The sequence below is a fragment of the Diceros bicornis genome (assembly GCF_020826845.1).
Source record: "Diceros bicornis minor isolate mBicDic1 chromosome 27 unlocalized genomic scaffold, mDicBic1.mat.cur SUPER_27_unloc_1, whole genome shotgun sequence".
NCBI classification, from domain to species: domain Eukaryota; kingdom Metazoa; phylum Chordata; class Mammalia; order Perissodactyla; family Rhinocerotidae; genus Diceros; species Diceros bicornis.
The window spans coordinates 365,835-383,587 of NW_026690889.1; the positions used below are offsets into that span (position 1 = coordinate 365,835).

At 38.4% G+C, this 17,753-nt stretch overlaps 1 long non-coding RNA gene across 2 annotated transcripts in view; it reads left to right on the top strand.

The window, feature by feature from the left end:
- Window positions 1-8,728: 8,728 nt before the first annotated feature.
- Window positions 8,729-17,753, top strand: part of LOC131401957 (uncharacterized) — a 37,968-nt gene continuing 28,943 nt past the window's right edge. For both annotated transcript variants that reach the window (XR_009218151.1, XR_009218150.1), the window contains exon 1: window positions 8,729-8,924. This is a non-coding gene — a long non-coding RNA (uncharacterized LOC131401957). The remainder of the gene's footprint in view (window positions 8,925-17,753) is intronic.

The following is a 17,753-nucleotide window of genomic DNA, read 5'->3' on the forward strand; positions in this document are numbered from 1 at the left end:
CTCAAGGATATTGTTGCAGCATGGTTTGCAGTGGTAGATGGTGGGAAACAAACCAAGGTCCATCAAAATGAGACTGGTTAAATAAATTATGGTGCATCTATAGAACAGGATAATATGCAGCTGTTAAAATTGCAATATAGTCTCTTTGCCAGTCCAACAAGTAAGAAACTTAGAAGTCACTACTCCATCCTAACAAGTAAAAACACAAACAAACCAAAAAATCAGCAACTCTTCTTCAGTCTGTCAGAGAAGTGAGATCATAGGGCAGTCCACTACTCCTAAAATTGGAGGGACCGCCAGGTGCATAGAGAAATCACAACTTACCAGAACAGAGCTGAAACCTCTACAATAACCAGTGCTGAGGGAGAGAAACCTCAACTGTAACTGACAAATTGCTGGAGGCTCAGTGTAAATAGGTTCAAGAGATTAAAAACTCCAGGGGGACTAGTCATAGGGAGACTCCCCTCTTTTGTGAGTTTACAGGTCCTCACAGTGAACATCGGAGAAAAATTCCCTCATAATTCAGGTAGAGGAATGGGGAAAAGGAACCATTTTTGAAATGCACTAGAGCATTCTGTTCTTAGCAGTATCTGCCCTCAGGAGAAGCTATTTAACCAGAGCCTAACTGATCTAGGGAAAGGGAAATACCCAACTCCAGAAGGCCCTAGGCTTCTATGTGGAGAAAAGGAAATAACCAATTCCAGCCCCTTCTAGCCTTGAACCTAAAATTGCTCTAAAAAGATGATGTCTTAAAAATCAGTTGACTTAGATGCATGGATTTATTTCTGGACTCTCAGTTCTGTTTCATTCATCTGTATGTCTGTCCTTATACCAGTACAGACTAGAATTACTCTAGTTTTGTAGTAAGTTTTGAAATTGGGAAGTGTGAGTCCTCCAACTTTGCACTTCTGTGGAAGATTTTTTTGGCTATTCTAGGTCCCTTGTATTTCCATATGAATTTTAGTATCAGCTTGTCAATTTCTGAAAAAATGCCAGCTGGGATTTTGATAGAGATTGCTTTGAATCTGTAGATCAGTTTAGGAGTATTGTTGTCTTATCAACATTAAGTCTTACATTGCTTGTACACAGAATGTGTTTCCATTTGTTTAGGTCTTCTTTAATTTCTTTCTTCAATGTTTTATAGTTTTCAGTGTATTTGTCTTGCACTTCTTTGTTAAATTTATTCTGTTGTATTTTATTCTTTTTGATGCTATTGTAAATGGAATTGTTTTCTGATGTCAATTTCAGATTGTTTATTGCTAATGTATAGAAGTACATTATTTCTATTTATATATTGATCTTGTATCCTACAACCTTGCAGAACTTGTTTATTAGCTCTGTTTGTTCCTTGTGGAGTCCTTTATATAAGATCACATTATCTTCAAATAGAGATAGATTTACAGTGATACATCACTTAATGATGGGGATATGTTTTGAGGAATGCATTGTTAGGCAATTTCACTGTTGTGCAAACATCATAGAGTGTACTTACACAAATCTAGATGGTATAGCCTACTACACACCTAGGCTATATGGTACTAGTCTTTTGGAACTACCGTCGTATGTGCAGTCCGTCATTGACTGAAACATCATTATTCAGCACGTGACTACTTTTTCTTTTGCAGTTTAGATGCCTTTCGTTTCTTTTTCTTGTCATACTTCCTGGCTAGAATCTGCAGTACAGTGTTAAATAGAAGTGATGAGAGCAGACATTCTTGTGTTAATCTGAATCATAGGGAGAGAGCTTTCAATCTTTCACTGTTGACTATGATGTTAGCTGTGGGTTTTTCTTAGATGCATTTTATCAAGTTGAGGGAGTTCCCTTCTATTCCTAGTTTGTTGAGTGTTTTTTTCTTATCATGAACACGTTGGATTTTGTCAAATGCTTTTTCTGTGTCTATGGAGATAATTATTCAGAGGGATTGTCTTTTATTCTATTAATATGGTATATTACATTACTTGATTGTCATATGTTGAACCGACTTTGCATTGCTAGGATAAATCCTCCTTGATCATGGTGTATAATCCCTTTTATATGTTGCTGAATTTGGTTTGCTAGTATTTTATTGAAAATTTTTACATCTATATTCATAAGAAATATTGGTCTGTAATTTTCTTTTCTTGTGACATCTTTGTCTAGTTTCAGTGTTAGGGACTGGCCTCATAGAATGAGTTGAGAAGTATTTCTTCCTCACCTGTTTTTGGAAGAGTTGATGAAGGATTAGTGTTAATTATTCTTTAAATGTCTGGTAGAATTCACCAGTGAAGCCTTTGGTCCTGGACTTTTCTTTAGGGGAAGTTTTTTGATTACTAATTCAATTGCTTAACTTGTTATAAGCCTATTTAGATTTTCTATTTCTTCTTGAGTAGGTTTTGTTAGTGTGTGTCCATCTAAGAGTTTGTCCAATTCATCTAGGTTATCTAATTTGTTGGCATACAATTATTTTTAGTATGCCTTTATAATCTTTTTTATATCTGTAAGGTAGGTAACATAGTACCCATTTTCATTTCTGATTTACTTAGTAATTTAAATCTTCTCTCTATTTTTTTTTTTTTTTGGTCAGTCTATCTAAAGGTATCTCAATTTGTTGATCTTTTCAAAGAATCAACTTTTGGTTTTGTTGATTTTCTGTATTGCTTTTCTCTTCTCTAATTCATTTATTTCTGCCCTAATCTTTATAATTTTCTTCCTTCTGCTTGCTTTGGATTTAATTTGCTCTTCTTTTTCTAATTTCTTAACGTGGAAGTTTAGGTTACTGATTTGAGTTCTTTCTTCTTTTTTGATATAGACACATACAGCTATGAATTTCCCTAGTCTAAGCACTGCTTCTGATAGGTTTTGGTATGTTGTGTTTTCCTTTTCATTCATCTCAAACTATCTTCTAATTTCCCTTGTGATTTTTTCTTTGACCCATTAATTATTTGAGTGTGTTTTTAAATTCCCACATATTTTTGAATTTGCCAAATTTCCTTCCTTTATTGATTTCTAATTTCATTCTATTGTCAGCAGAGTTCATACTTTCAATCCCTTTAAATTTATTGAGACTTCATTTATGGCCTAACATATAGAATGTTCCATGTGCAGTTGAGAAGAATATGTACTCTGCTGTTGGGTGGGTTGAGTCTTCTGTATATGTCTATTGGGTCTCATTGGTTTATAGTTGTTCAAGACCTCTGTTTCCTTATTGATCTTCTATCCAGTTGTTCTATCCATTATTGAATGTGGGGTATTGAAGTCTCCAACTACTATTGTTGAATTGTCTATTTCTCCTTTTAATTCTCTCAGTTTTTGCTTCAGGTATTTTAGGGCTTTGTTGTTAAGATATGTGTAGATATATAGATATAGGTATAGATATCTGTTTCTCATTGTTATAAATTTGTCATAAACTGATCCTTTTATCATTATAAAATGTCCTTTGTCTCAAGTAACAATTTTGTGTCTTAAAGTCTATTTTGTCTGATATTAATATAGCCGCTCTAGCTTTCTTTTGGTTACTGTTTGCATAGTATATTTTTTCCATGAGGCTTTGTTCATATACCCTTTTCTGTCTCTTTGCTTGGAACCTCTTTGTGTCTTTGAATCTAAAATGAGTCTCTTTAGACAGCATATAGTTGGATCATGTTTTTTATCCATTCTACCAATCTCTTACATTAATGGTAGTATTTATTCCATTTAAACTTAATGTCATTATCGAAAAAGTAGGATTTCCATTTGCCATTTTGCTCTTTGTTTTCTATATATCTTTTTTTGTTCCTTTAATCCTCCATGCTGCCTTCTTTTGCACTAAATATATATTTTCTAGTATACCATTTTAAATCTCTGTCATTTATTTTGCTGTGGGTACCCTACTGTCATAATTAATATCTTAGCTTATAATAATCTAGTTTGGATTAATACCAATTTAATTTAAATAGCATACAAAAACTTTGCTCCTATATAGCTCCATTCTTTTCCCACTCCCTTGTGATGTTATTGTAATACAAACTATATCTTTATATCTTAGATGCTACTCATCAACATAGATTTATAATTACTGCTTGATGCACTTGTCTTTTAAATTATATAGGAGAAGAAGAAGAGTTACAAACAAAAAATATATTTATGCTTTGTTTTATATTTCCCAATGTAGTTACCCTTACTAGTGCTATTTATTTCTTACTGTGAATGTGAGTTACTGTGTAGTGTCCTTTCATTTCAGCCTGAGGGATTCCCTGTAGTATTTCTTGTAGGGCGGGTATGGTAATGACAAATTTTCTCTGTTTTTGTTTAGCAAGGGATACCTCAATTTCTCCTTCATTTTTGAAGGAAAGTTTTGGTAGATATAGAATTCTTGATTGACAGTCTTTTTCTTTCAGCACTTTGAGTATGTTATCCTACTGCCTGCTGGCTTCCATGGTTTCTGATGAGACATCAACTGCGAATCTTATTCAGGATCCCTTATATATGAGGAGTCACTCCTCTGTTTTCACTTTCAAGATTCTCTCTTTTTCTTTGGCTTTCAATAGTTTGATTATGATGTATCTAGGTAAGGATCTCTGAGTTTATCATACTTGGACTTTGTTGAGTTTCTTTAAAGTGTAGATTAATGTTTTTCGTCAAATTTGGGAAGTTTTTGCCATTATTTCTTCAGAATTTCTTTCTGCACCTTTTTCTTTCTCTTCTCCTTCTGGGACTTTCATTGTGCCTATGCTGGTATGCTTGATGGTGTCCCACAGATCTCTCTCTGTTCATTTTCCTTCATTCTTTTTTCTTTCTTTTCCTCAGTCTGATAATCTCAATTGACTTATATTCAAGTTTGTTGATACTTTCTTCTGCCTATTTATATCTGCTGCTGAACCCTTCTAGTGAATTTTTTATTCTGGTGATTGTACTTTTCAACTGCAGAATTTCTATTTGGTTCTTTTTTTTTTTTTTTAATAATTTCTATCTCTTTATTGATAATCTCTTTTTGGACATTGTTCTCATACTTTCCTTTATTTTTTTAGACATGATTTCCCTTAGTTCTTTGAACATATTTAAAATAGCTAATTTAAAGCCTTTTTCTAGTAAGTCCAACATCTGGGCTTCCTCAGGGATAGTTTCTTTTGACTACTTTTTTTTTTTTCCTGTGTATGGGCTTTATTGTCTTGTTTTTTTTCATGTCTCATAATTTTTTGTTACAATTTGGACATTTGAAAATAATAAAATATGACAACTCTGAACATCTGATTCTCTTCCTCTCAGAGTTTGTTGTTGCTGTTTGTTTACTGACTTTCTGGACTAATTATGTAAAGTATTTTTTTGTCATGTGTGGTCACTGAAGGTTCTATTCACTTATTAGTGATCAGCTAATGATTAGACAGAGTTTTTTGAAATGCCTAAAACCAGTAAGTTTCACAGTCTTTGCCAAGGGGCTTTGAGTGTGTCTTCGGGCACACCTTCAGCCCTCATCCAGGCAGTTTACAATTCCACCTTGACCTTTACTAAGTGCTTGCACAGAGCCTCAGGGTGAGCCTGAGGTGAGAGCTTAGGCCCTTCTCAGGACTTTTCCTGAGCATGCCCAAGGCCTGAGCGTGCAGGTGGCCATCTGGATTTCCAGGAGTGTGTTGGAGCTTTTCAAAGCCCCCTATGGACATCTTGTTAACCAGCTTTTCCTTTTAAGGTTTTTGGTTAGCCTGTTGTTTGCCCAACTCTTATCTACTGCCCAACTTTTATATACAGCCTTGATGTTAAACAATTGTCTCTGATTTTTTTTTTTTTTTTTTTGTGAGGGAGATCAGCCCTGAGCTAACATCTGATGCCAATCCTCCTCTTTTTTCTGAGGAAGACTGGCCCTGAGCTAACATCCATGCTCATCTTCCTCCACTTTATATGGGACGCCGCCACAGCATGGCTCGACAAACAGTGCGTCAGTGCATGCTGGGGATCCGAACCGGCGAACCCCGGGCTGCCGCAGCAGAGTGCATGCACTTAACTGCCTGCGCCACTGGGCCGGCCCCTGTCTCTGATTATTTTTGACAAATACCCCCAAGGAGAAGGCTTTTTGCACTGTGTGAGCTCCAAGTTAAGTCAAATAAAGACAGTCTTGTGAGTGTAGCCTTCCAGGAAACCACCAGATAAGTCACGTAATGACAGTTCTCTGAGCATGGGGCGTTGAAGGAATTCCATCTCTTTTCCACTCCTTCCAGTAGCTGTTAGACTGCTGGGTTACAGGCTGTGGATTTTCAAAGTTACCGCAGACCTGAAGAGTGGGAAATGAGAATAGGACAAGTTAAAGCACCATAAAGTGTACTGTTCCTACCAAGATTCAGTTGTTTTTCTTGAGTAAATGCTCCCCTGATTGCTGCAAGCCTGTGGTTAATCTCCGGGATTCTAAGTTATTTTCCAGTGTCGAAGATGTTTTCCGGTGTCACTGTTTCTTTTATGAAACATAGAATTTTGAGAGGTTCTTATTCTACCATTTTCTCTGACATCTCTGTTCATTTGTTTTTAACATCAAAGTTGTTTCTTTTATTTTTTGGAATAGAAGAGATGGTATATTTGAAGAGAAGCAACACCTGATTCTGTTTCAGCTGTGTTTATGGCATTTTCTGTCTGAACATTTGGGCCTCAGTTTTTCCATATGCAGAAAAGGGGTGCAAATACGTCTCCCCATCTATTCTGTAGGGCTCTGTGAACTAAATGCTACTGTATATGTGGAGATGCTTTGGTCTCTTTGGAAGAAAAGCACTTAAATTCCTCAAGGCTTCAGGGTTGTTACTTCCAGTTCTGCTTCCCACTGCGCGTCCTTGATCAAGCCACTGAACCAATTGCTTCTGTTTCTTTTTCCACCTCTCCCCTCCCCTCTCTCTTTTCAAGGAAGAGACAATGTTCATTCTCCTGATAGACATGCCAGTAAATTTAAATTGCTTTAAATGTATTTAAAATTATTTGAAGATGTTCAGGAAAAACTGTTGTTGTTATTTGAGGTTGACTAGAAATTATGGCTGTTTGCACATATGCAGAATATTATAATGCAATCTTGAATGTGATTATTGGAGGGTTTTTTATATTACACATAATACCAGAAATAGAGTTTTGAAACCTCTGGTAGTCCTTTGTATGCATCTCTCTCTCTCCCTCTCCCTTTTTTTTTTTGCCATCAGGTACCTTCCTAGCTCCATCAAATCTGAGCATCTCTGAGGAAAGTGGCTAGAACTCACAGCTTTTTTTTTTGGCTTGTGCTAAAATATACATAACATAAAATTTACCATTTTAACCACATTTAAGTGTACAATTCAGTCGCGTTAAGTACATTCACATAGTTGTGCAATGTATGCATTTCTTTTTGAAAAATATAGATTCCATAGTTCCTTGACAATATTTGCTTTGTGAACCAACACTGTTTTTAAAATTAAAGAGTATGGACTATACCAGTTTTTTGCTCATTCATTTTGTAGGAAGCCATGAGTTTTATAAACATGGTAGCTGTTGATTTCAATGGTCATGCTTCCTTTACCTCATTTCATTTCTGAAAACAACCTAAACAACCTAATTGTTCATACACAATACATTTAACTCACGTCTCTTTTGGTGCTGCAGGTTGCAATGCAGGCAGGGATTAACTTGGGGACAGCTGTGTCAAGAGGATTGTATCAACCAGCAACAATCTTTATGGGCCGCCAAATGTCAGCCATCCCAAGCACTGGAGATGTTAGTACAGAGCAGAAATCTCCCCAACCCATGAAGAACTTCAGAACAATTCCTGACCCACGTTCACAGCGACAGACAGCCAGAGCAGTGATGTGACAGACAGCTATGTAGTCTGCACTAATAGTGGCACACAGTGCTTAAATAAGTCTGACAAAATAGATGGAAGGACATCTCTTCAGGTTGGTGAGAAAACGCCAGTCACAGCCAGCCCATTGTCTGAGGAGGAACAGACTCATAGCTTGGAGATAGGAAGCAACTCACGTCACGGCAAGAGTAATTTATCTGAAAGCAAAAAGTCTGCTGAACTCCATTCCCTGTTACGGGGAAGATTACGTCCAGGGAGCAGAACCACTGATTTAAAGTGTGACAGTTCCAGCAGATCAGGGGCATCAGAGGGAGAAATACTGACACGGGAACATATTGAAGTCAAGGAAGACAGTGCCAGACTACCAGTCGCTCCGATATCCGTCTCAGAATACTGTGCATCTGAAAGTAAGTGTTCTCAAGAGAAGCATTCTGCTCAGGAAGGATTCTCAGGTGGGGTGAGAGGCTGAGGTTGTTTGCTGATTTTTGTTGGTATTTAGTTTTTCTGGGTGGTAGTGGTCTTATGTAAGAACAAAGTGTACTCTCTAATTTTATCTTTTGTCAAAAAACAAAGTACAGTGGTGACTTTGCCAACAAATTCCAGTCTAATGAATTCTTAAATATGTATGTGGAAATATTCTTACAAGCGAATTCTCTGATTTTTAAACTCATTGTTATATTTTTAATATATTTAATAAAATATTTTTAATGAGTTTTTAAATACTGTAATTAATCATGGATTGTTTCTACATGTTTTAACTGATGAATAATCCCACTCCGTGAGGTGGAACGTCTTACCTCGCTTCTCCCTGCACTTAGTGATCAGTAGTCTCTTCATATCCCCTCTTCCAGATCATCCTCCTCACGGGGACCCCGAGGCACAGAAGCCCTTCAGGAAAATGCAGCAACAGCAGGAAGAGGAAAGTCTGAGCAGCAGCAGTGACCTCACAGTTGCCGTAAGTGAAGATGGTCTGATTTTAGAGAGTCCAGAACCACAGCCAAATCCGAGTGACAAGATGGAGGGAGAAGATGGAATAGAGGCCTTAAAATTAATCCACTCTGAGCAAGAAAGAGGTGCCCTATCCACCGAAAAACATAATTGTATTTTGCAAACTCTAAGCTCTCCTGATTCAAAAAAGGAATCCTCCACTAACTCACCAACAAGAGAGTAAGCCATTGAATTTTTTTTTACTATTCTGTTTTTAATTATAGACATTTTTAGAGATCATTCCACTGGGAATGTATTGTCGAACACTCAGTCATGAATGTATAAGTTCCTTACTCATAAATAATCTCTTAGCAAAGGTCTAATTTGCTTTCTTTTCTTTTTTTATAAAATAGCTTTAAAAGTCTGAATATCATTGAAATCATGGTGATTTGCAGTTTATAATTATATCCAGACAATCCCTGGTTAATTCATAAGTCATTCCCCCCACCCCTACCCTCCAGCCTTTTAAGAAAACAAATCATTTTGAAGTTGTGGTAACACAGAAGGTGACAAACGCTTAAACTTACTAGGAATTCAGCTTTAGAGGCTAGGAACTTTGTATCTAATTAATTTGCTTAATCCTAATATCCCTTGCCATGGTGTCATTTTTGTCATACGATTAAATATGAGTTAATAAGTTCTTCTAAGTGTATATCTAAGCCAGCTTTCCTTTTCTGAATGTAAATATGAGGACACTGGAATCTTTAATGTTAAATAGGAACAACATCAGTGTTATACATTTTGAGCACTTATTATAATATCCAACTCATGAAAGCTCATGTATAATTTTTTATTATTGATTGGAGGTACTAGGTGGAATTGTGTAGAAAACATGGAAACTGTTGAAAACCAATTCTGCAATGAAAAATAACTCTAATAGCATCAAATCTCTTTTAGGAGTGGAAGGAACCTACGTAACAAACTAAGGTAGATCTCACCTTTTAAAAATGAGGAAATCAAGGCTAGGGGCATAGGAATGACACGGAGGCCGTTGGGGCAGACCTTCCATACAGCCTGCCTCCCCAACCCACATGCCACCACTAGAATTTTCTGTTACACTGTGATGCCATCACTCTTTCTTTCCAACAGTCCCAGCAACAGTGAAAAGCCAAGTGGGCATCCTTGTATATGAGGGGATATGTTCTCTTTTAGAGCAGCGTTGCACCTTTAATGTATTGCCTCTTACCATTCATTATCTACTTATGGTGAAAATTTTAATTTATAGTCTGATTGACTTTAAAGTGATGTTCAAGAAATATTTATTAATAGCACATCCAAGTACAAAGTACTTGTACTGTGGATGGAAGAACCAACATGGTTCCTGTCATTGGGAAATTTGATTTATTAGAGTGGCAAGCCAAATGGATTTTTTTGTGTGTGTGTGAGGAAGATCGGCCCTGAGGTAACATCTGCCAATCCTCCTCTTTTTGCTGAGGAAGACTGGCCCTGGGCTAACATCCATGGCCATCTTCCTCCACTTTATATGGGACGCCGCCACAGCATGGCTTGACAAGTGGTGCGTCAGTGCGCGCCCGGGATCCAAACCAGCGAACCCCAGGCCGCCGCAGCAGAGCGCATGCACTTAACCGCTTGTGCCCCCGGGCTGGCCCCCCATTGGATTTTTCTAGTAAGAATACTCCTCTCGTCAAAGAGGTACAGGTATTATATACTACATCATCAGAAACTTTATTACTAGAGATAGAATGTATCTGTTTTGGGTTTCGTATTTGTAGGCTTCTTTTTATAGCAATTCATTGGACAAGTAAGTAGTTTGGTGGATTAACTGGGGGACTAGCGTACTTACCCAGGACTCAGGCTTTTTCTGAGATGAAAAAAGTTGGGTATGTGTATAGAATTAAGAATGTTCTCTCTCTCCTTCTCCTATATGACTGACTTTTTCCTATGATCTTAAAGGCAAGTTCCTCAGAATTTTGGGATATAGTTTTCCAAAATTTGTTAGAAAATATGGGCATTTGGGGAATTTTTGAATAGTTTGTCCTAATGGAATGGTCCCAGAATGAAAGGTCAGTCAGCAATGGTTGTTTTCTGTCTGTTACCAAATTTGAGCCCATTGATTTTTCTGTGGTAAAATTACTTCCCAGGGGCCGGCCCTGTGGCTTAGCGGTTAAGTGCGCGCACTCCGCTGCTGGCGGCCCAGGTTCGGATCCCAGGCGCACACTGACGCACCGCTTCTCGGGCCATGCTGAGGCCGTGTCCCACGTACAGCAACTAGAAGGATTTGCATCTATGACATACAGCTATCTACTGGGGCTTTGGGGGAAAAAATAAATAAATAAATAAACAAAACAAAACAAAAAAGTACTACCCAGGAATAGGTTGAAGGTGGTTTAAATGATCCTGGTTAACCTGCTGACATCCTCACCGCTTTTGAGGCGCTGCGTTCTCTTATTTCCTCTTTAGCATGAGCTCTTCTCCTTGCTCTGAGGGTTAATTATTCATCTGAGACTATAGTGTCATATTTACAGAGCTAATACTATGACCTCAAAGGTTCATTATCTCAGTTTACTTTAGGGTCTGTTGGGGGCCTGGAGAAAAGTCAGTTGAATGAATTTTAGTTAACAAAGATCGAGAGATGGGACAAAGGAAGACACATAGAAGGATCTGAACAGGAAAGCGGAACCTCTGATTTGATGAGAATGATGATAGATACTATGTTTGAGCACATCTATGTGCCAGCTGAGTTGCTGACCTTGAACATAAAACTTGGTCTTAAGCTTCCTGGCAGTGAAGGGAAAATAGATGTGCAGTATGCAGCGTAGTTTCCATCTGAGGAGAAAAGTGAAATCAAGGGTGACTTTTGGTGGTGTTTTCTCTTGTTTTTTGTTTGTTTTATTTAAAAAAACTTTTTAACAGCTTTATTGAGATATAATTCACGTACCATACAATCCACCCATTTAAAGTGTATAATTCAAGAGTTTTTGGCATATTATATTATTAATATTTAAATGCTGTGTTAAAATGTATATAACAAAATTTTCCATTTTTAAGTGTACAATTTAGTGACGTTAATTATGTTCATGATATTGTACAACCATCACCACTACCTATTTCCAAAACTTTTTTGTCCCCCTTCTATATTTGTCCTTTTGGTCTATTTCAATTCACATAACATTTTCAAGATTCATCCATGTTGTAGCAGGTATCAGAACTTCATTCCTTTTTAGGCTAAATAATATTCCAGTGTATGGATATACCACATTTTGTTTATCCATTCATCTGTTGATGGACATATGGATTGCTTCTCTGTTTAAAAGCCAAGCATCTTTGAGAAGGTTCATGACCCACCCCCATGGATATTTCCAGATAATTGAAGACCAGCTTGTGCTTCCTGCACAGTTCCTTCATTGCAAGCTATAATTCACATTTCTCACAAGGAAGCATACTAGAATGAAGCTGAGTAAAAGCAATGTTGTTAAAAAGGAGGACCTTGAATCTCATTGTTAAAGAGTAGTTTGCTGCAAACATTGGTACAAAGCTCCATGACCTAAAACACCAGACATTTATTATTTTTCAGGTGCCAGGTGGTTGGCCCAGTGTCATTTGGGGCTACAAGAATTATTTGGCCAGATGTCCCTTATCGTCCAGTAGAGTAGTCCAACCTCAGTCACCTGGTGGTGGTAGCAGGGTTCCCAGCACAGCAAGAAGGCAAGCCCCAGTGCACAAATGCTTTAAAGTGTCTGCTTGTGTCAGGTTTGCTCATGTCCCATTGGCTAAAGAAAGTCACAGGACCCAGCCTAGAGTCAAGAGGTGAAAAAATATAATCCACCTCTTGATGGGATGAGTGGCAAAGTCACATTGCAAATGATTGCACACAGGAATGAGAAGATTACGGTTGCTTTTTGCAATCCACCACAGTACTTGAGGACAAATTCAAATGAAGATAACCTCAGTGTGAGTCAAAAGGGTCAGGAAAGGTTTTATCCCGGGGTGTTGATGCAGCATCTTGAAGGCTGTAAAGGCTTGAATAAGAAGGAGGAGGGAAAGGAGTGAATGAGGTCTGGAGGAAGAGTGCAAGAAGGAATGCAGATACAGAGAACACAAAGGGCGTGGGAGGGCAGAGCAAAGTGTCTGACTAAGGGCTCATTGAGCAGGGCTTGTTGGAGTAAAGGTTTAAAATGTTGCCTGGGTCATGTTTGAGAAAGACCTTGAATATCAGGGTAAAGAATTTAAAGTTCCTTCTCTGTGTTTTCCAGAACTATTGAAGGTTATTTTAAGAGAAGAGTGGTATGGTGAGTAACTTGATTTAGGAGAATTAATCTGACATCATTAGTTTCATCAGGATTAATTGTATACACTGGTGGGCAGAATTCTGAGATGGCCCCTGAGGTTCCTGCCCCCTGATGTACACTCTGTATAATCCCCTCACTTTGCGTGCGGGCAGGACTGTGAGTTTGAAGGATTTCCTTTCTGTGATTAGGCTATGTTACGTGACAGAGGTGAAGAATTTTGCAAACATAATGAAAGTCCCCAAATCAGTTGACTTTGAGGTAATCAAAAAGGAATTGTTCGGGGTGGGCCAGACCTAAACAGATCAACCTTTAAAAGGGACTGGGCACTTACTGAAATCAGATTCAAAGCAGCTGAGATACTCTCCTGTTCACCTGAAGAAGCAAACTTGCCATCTTGTGACGAAGGCCACGTGGCAGACGATGGTATGTGCCCTGTGGGAGCTGAGGGCCTCAGTCCTATAGCCACGAGGACCTGAATTCTGCCAACAACCAGTGAACTTGGAAGAGGACCCTGAGCTTTAAATGAGATTGCCTATGAGGAGATGATAAAGATTAAATGAGATCATAAGGGTGAAGCCGTTATCCAATAGGGCTGGTCTCTTAAAAGAAGAGGAAGAGACACCAGAGCTTTCTTTCTCTGCCATGTGAGGACACAGTGAGAGGTGGCCATCTGCAAGTCTCACTAGGAACCAAATCAGCTGACACCTTGATCTTGGACTTCCCTGCCTCTAGAATTGCAAAAAATAAATTTTTGTTGTCTAAATCACCCAATTTGTGATATTTTGTTATGGCAACCTGAGCAGACTAATAAACCTGGCTAGAGGTTTATCCATTTTGTTGGGTTTTTCCCCAAAGAACCAGCTTTTTGTCTTTTGATTTTCTTTATTGTTTGCCTATTTTCAATTTCATTGGTTTCTGCTCTAAATTTTATTACTTCTTTTCTTCTGCTCACTTTGAATTTAATTTGCTCTTCTCTTTTCTAGTTTCCAAAGGTGGGAGCTTAGATTATTGACTTTTAGAGCTTTCTTCTTTTCTAATGTGTGCATTCAGTGCTATAAATTTCCCTGGAAGCACTGCTTTCACTGCATCCCACAAATTTTGATAAGTTGTATTTTCATTTTCGTTCAGTTGAAAATATTTTTAAATTTCTTCTGAGACTTCCTCTTTTACCCATGTGTTTAGGAGTGTGTTGTTTAATCTCCAAATATTTTGAGATTTCCTAGCTATATTTCTGTTATTGATCTCAGTTTAATTCTGTTGTGGTCTGAGAACATACTTTCTATGACTTCTGTTCTTGTAACTTTGTTGAGGTGTGTTTTATGGCCCAGAATGTGGTTTGTCTTAGCAAACGTTCCATGTGACCATGTGTATTTTGCTGTTGTTGGATGAAGTATCTTATAAATGTCGATTAGATCCAATTTAATGGTGCTATTCAGTTTAGCTATATCCTTGCTGCTTTTTACCTGCTGGATATGTTAGTCACCGACAGAGGTGACTAAATATTCAACTATAATAGTGGCTTTATCTATTTCTCGTTGCAGTTCTATCACTTTTTGCCTGTGTATTTCAATGCTCTGTTGTTAGGTGCATACACTTTAAGGATTTTTGTGATATTCCTAGGTGTAGATTTTTTGGGTAATTATCCTACTTGGTGTTCTCTGAGCTTCCTGGATCTGTAGTTTGGTGGTATATGTTGTTAACTTCGGAAAATTCTTAGCCATTATTACTTCAAATATTCCTTCTGCTCCTTTCTCTCTTTCTCCTCCTTCTGGTATTCCCATTACTTGTATGTTACACCCTTTGTAATTATCCTACAATTCTTGGATGTTCTGTCCCATTTTTTTTTCATTCTTCCTTCTCTTTGCATTTCAGTTTGGGAAATTTGTACTGACATATCCTCAAGCTCACTGATTCTTTCCTCAGCTATGTCCAGTCTATTGGTGAGCCCCTCATAGATGGTCTGTTTTGAGTTTGATGTTTAGTTTTTTGGTTTTGAAATTATGTAGACCATTTAAAATTAATTATTTTTTATAAACCCCTGTATTAAAGAACCAAACTGTTCTCTCTTCTAGTTATAGTACCTTAGTTGAAAATCCCATTTTGTAATTCCATTTTGAGTCAACCAAAATTTCCTGAATACCTAGTAGGCCCAAAGCTCTGTACTGTGAGGTATGGGGTTGTAGCAATCTGAAATATGGCTGCAAATTCTTCAACACTCCTCTTATTAAAAGATGGGATCTCTCTCCCCTTCCCTTGAATATGGATGGGCTTATGACTGCTTCAACCAAATAGAGCATGGTAGAATTGATCCTCTATGACTTCCAAAGTTGAGTTATAAAAGGCCGTGCAGTTGCCACTCTTTTTGCTGGAACATGTGTTCTTGGAACCCTGAACCACCATGTAAGAAGTCTGACTATTCTGAGACTGCCGTGGTAAAGAAATTATGTGTAGGTGCTCTAGACTGTGGTCCCAGCTGTGCCCATCCTTGCAGCTATCCCCTCCAAAGTACCAGACATGTAGGCGAAGCCTTCTTGGACCCTCTACCAAGTGCATCCACCAGCTGATATCACTGAATAACCTCTCTCAATAATACCTAAAACAGAAGAATCCACTCAGCCAAGCCCTGACTGATTTTCTGATCCACAAAGTCATTAGATATAATAAAATGGTGGTGTTTTTTTTTTTTATTATTGTTTTGTGTGTGTGTGTGTGTGTGTAAGGAAGATCAGCCCTGAGCTAACATCCATGCCAATCCTCCTCTTTTTGCTGAGGAAGACTGGCCCTGAGCTAACATGCATGCCCATCTTCCTCTACTTTATATGGGATGCCGCCACAGCATGGCCTGACAAGTGGTGCGTGGTACCCACCCGGGATCCAAACCCAGGCTGCCAGCAGCGGAGAGTGCACACTTAACCACTACACCACGGGGCCGGCCCCAAAATGGTTGTTGTTTTAAGCTACAAAGCTTTGGGGTAGTTTGTTACGAGTCTATAGATAGCTAGTATAGGACTTTGTTCATTTAACATTAAATATTTACTGAGTGCCTACTCTGTCCCAGGCACTACTCTTGCTCTTATGGTATTTATGATCATGCGTGTGGAGGGGAGGAAGAAAACACAAACCAATAAACAATCTGTGTGAAAATATTATGACAAAGAACGAGCAGGTTAAGTGCATAGAGAATGCATAGATGCAATTTAGTGTAGGATACTCAGGGAAAGTCTCTGTGGTGATTTGACATTTGAGAGGAGATCTAAAGTGAGTGAGAGTAAGCCACATTAAATTGTACCCATGCCTTCTCTGTCTATTTAACCTGCTTTATTCTTTGTTACCTTAATTTTCACCCTGGTGTATTTGTTTGTTTATCAATTTATGTTTCATTTCTCTCCTTCAGTGTCTTGGAGATGAGTGGGATATATCTTGAGGAAGAGAATACCATGCAGCAGGAACAGCAAGTACAGAGGCCCTCTAGTGGCAGCATACGTGGTGTTTCTAGGAACAGCAAAGAAGCCAGTGCAGCTGGACCACAACAGGTGAGTGAGGAAGGTAGGAGATGGAGTGAGAGAAATATCAGTGGGCCACATCACAAAGGGTCTTGTAGGCTGTAGGAAGAACTTTGGATTGTGCTTCAAGGGAGGTGAAGAACCACTCTGGCTGCTTAATGGAAAATGAACTGTAGGGGACAGGGTGGGAGCAAGGAGACCTGTTTAGAGAATATTACAGTAATCTAGGGAGTAGGTGGTGGTGCCTTGGGTCAGGGTGGCAGCAGTGAGAAGTGTCAAATTCTGGATATACATATATTTTTTGTGTTTAAAAAAAAATACAGGGCCGGCCCCGTGGCTTAGCGGTTAAGTGCGCGCGCTCCGCTGCTGGCGGCTCAGGTTCAGATCCCGGGCGCGCACTGACGCACCGCTTCTCCGGCCATGCTGAGGCCACGTCCCACGTACAGCAACTAGAAGGATGTGCAACTATGACATACAACTATCTACTGGGGCTTAGGGGGGGAAAAATAAATAAATAAAATAATACATAACATGAGATCTATCCTCTTAACATTTTTTAAGACTTTATTTTTTGGAACAGTTTTAGGTTCACAATAAAATTAAGAATTAGGTACAGAGATTTCCTATATACCGCCTGCCCCTACACATACATAGCCTCCCCCATCATCAATATCCTACACCAGAGTGGTACATTTGTTACAACTGATGAACCTGCATTGACACATCATAATCACCCAAAGTCCACAATTTATATTACAATTCACCCTTGGTATTGTACATTCTATGAGTTTGAACAATGTATAATGACATGTATCCATCATTATAGTATCATAAAGAGTATTTTCACTGCCCTAAAAATCCTGTGTGCTCTACCTATTCATACCCCCACCCCCACCCCCTGCTAACTACTGATCCTTTACAGTTTATAGTTTTGGCTTTTCCAGAATGTCATATTCTTGAAATCGTATAGTATGTAGCCTTTTCAGATTGGGTTCTTTCACTTAGTAATATGCCTTTGAGGTTCCTCCGTGTCTTTTTGCGGCTTGATAGATCATTTCTTTTTAGTGCTGAATAATATTATGTTGTCTTGATGTACTGCAGTTTATCCATTCACCTACTGGAGGACATCTTTGTGACTTCCACATTGTTGGCAATTATGAATAAAGCTGCTGTAGACATCCATGTGCAGGTTTTTGTGTGGATGTAAGTTTTCAGTTCATTTGGGTAAATACCGAAGAGTGCAATTGCTGGATTGT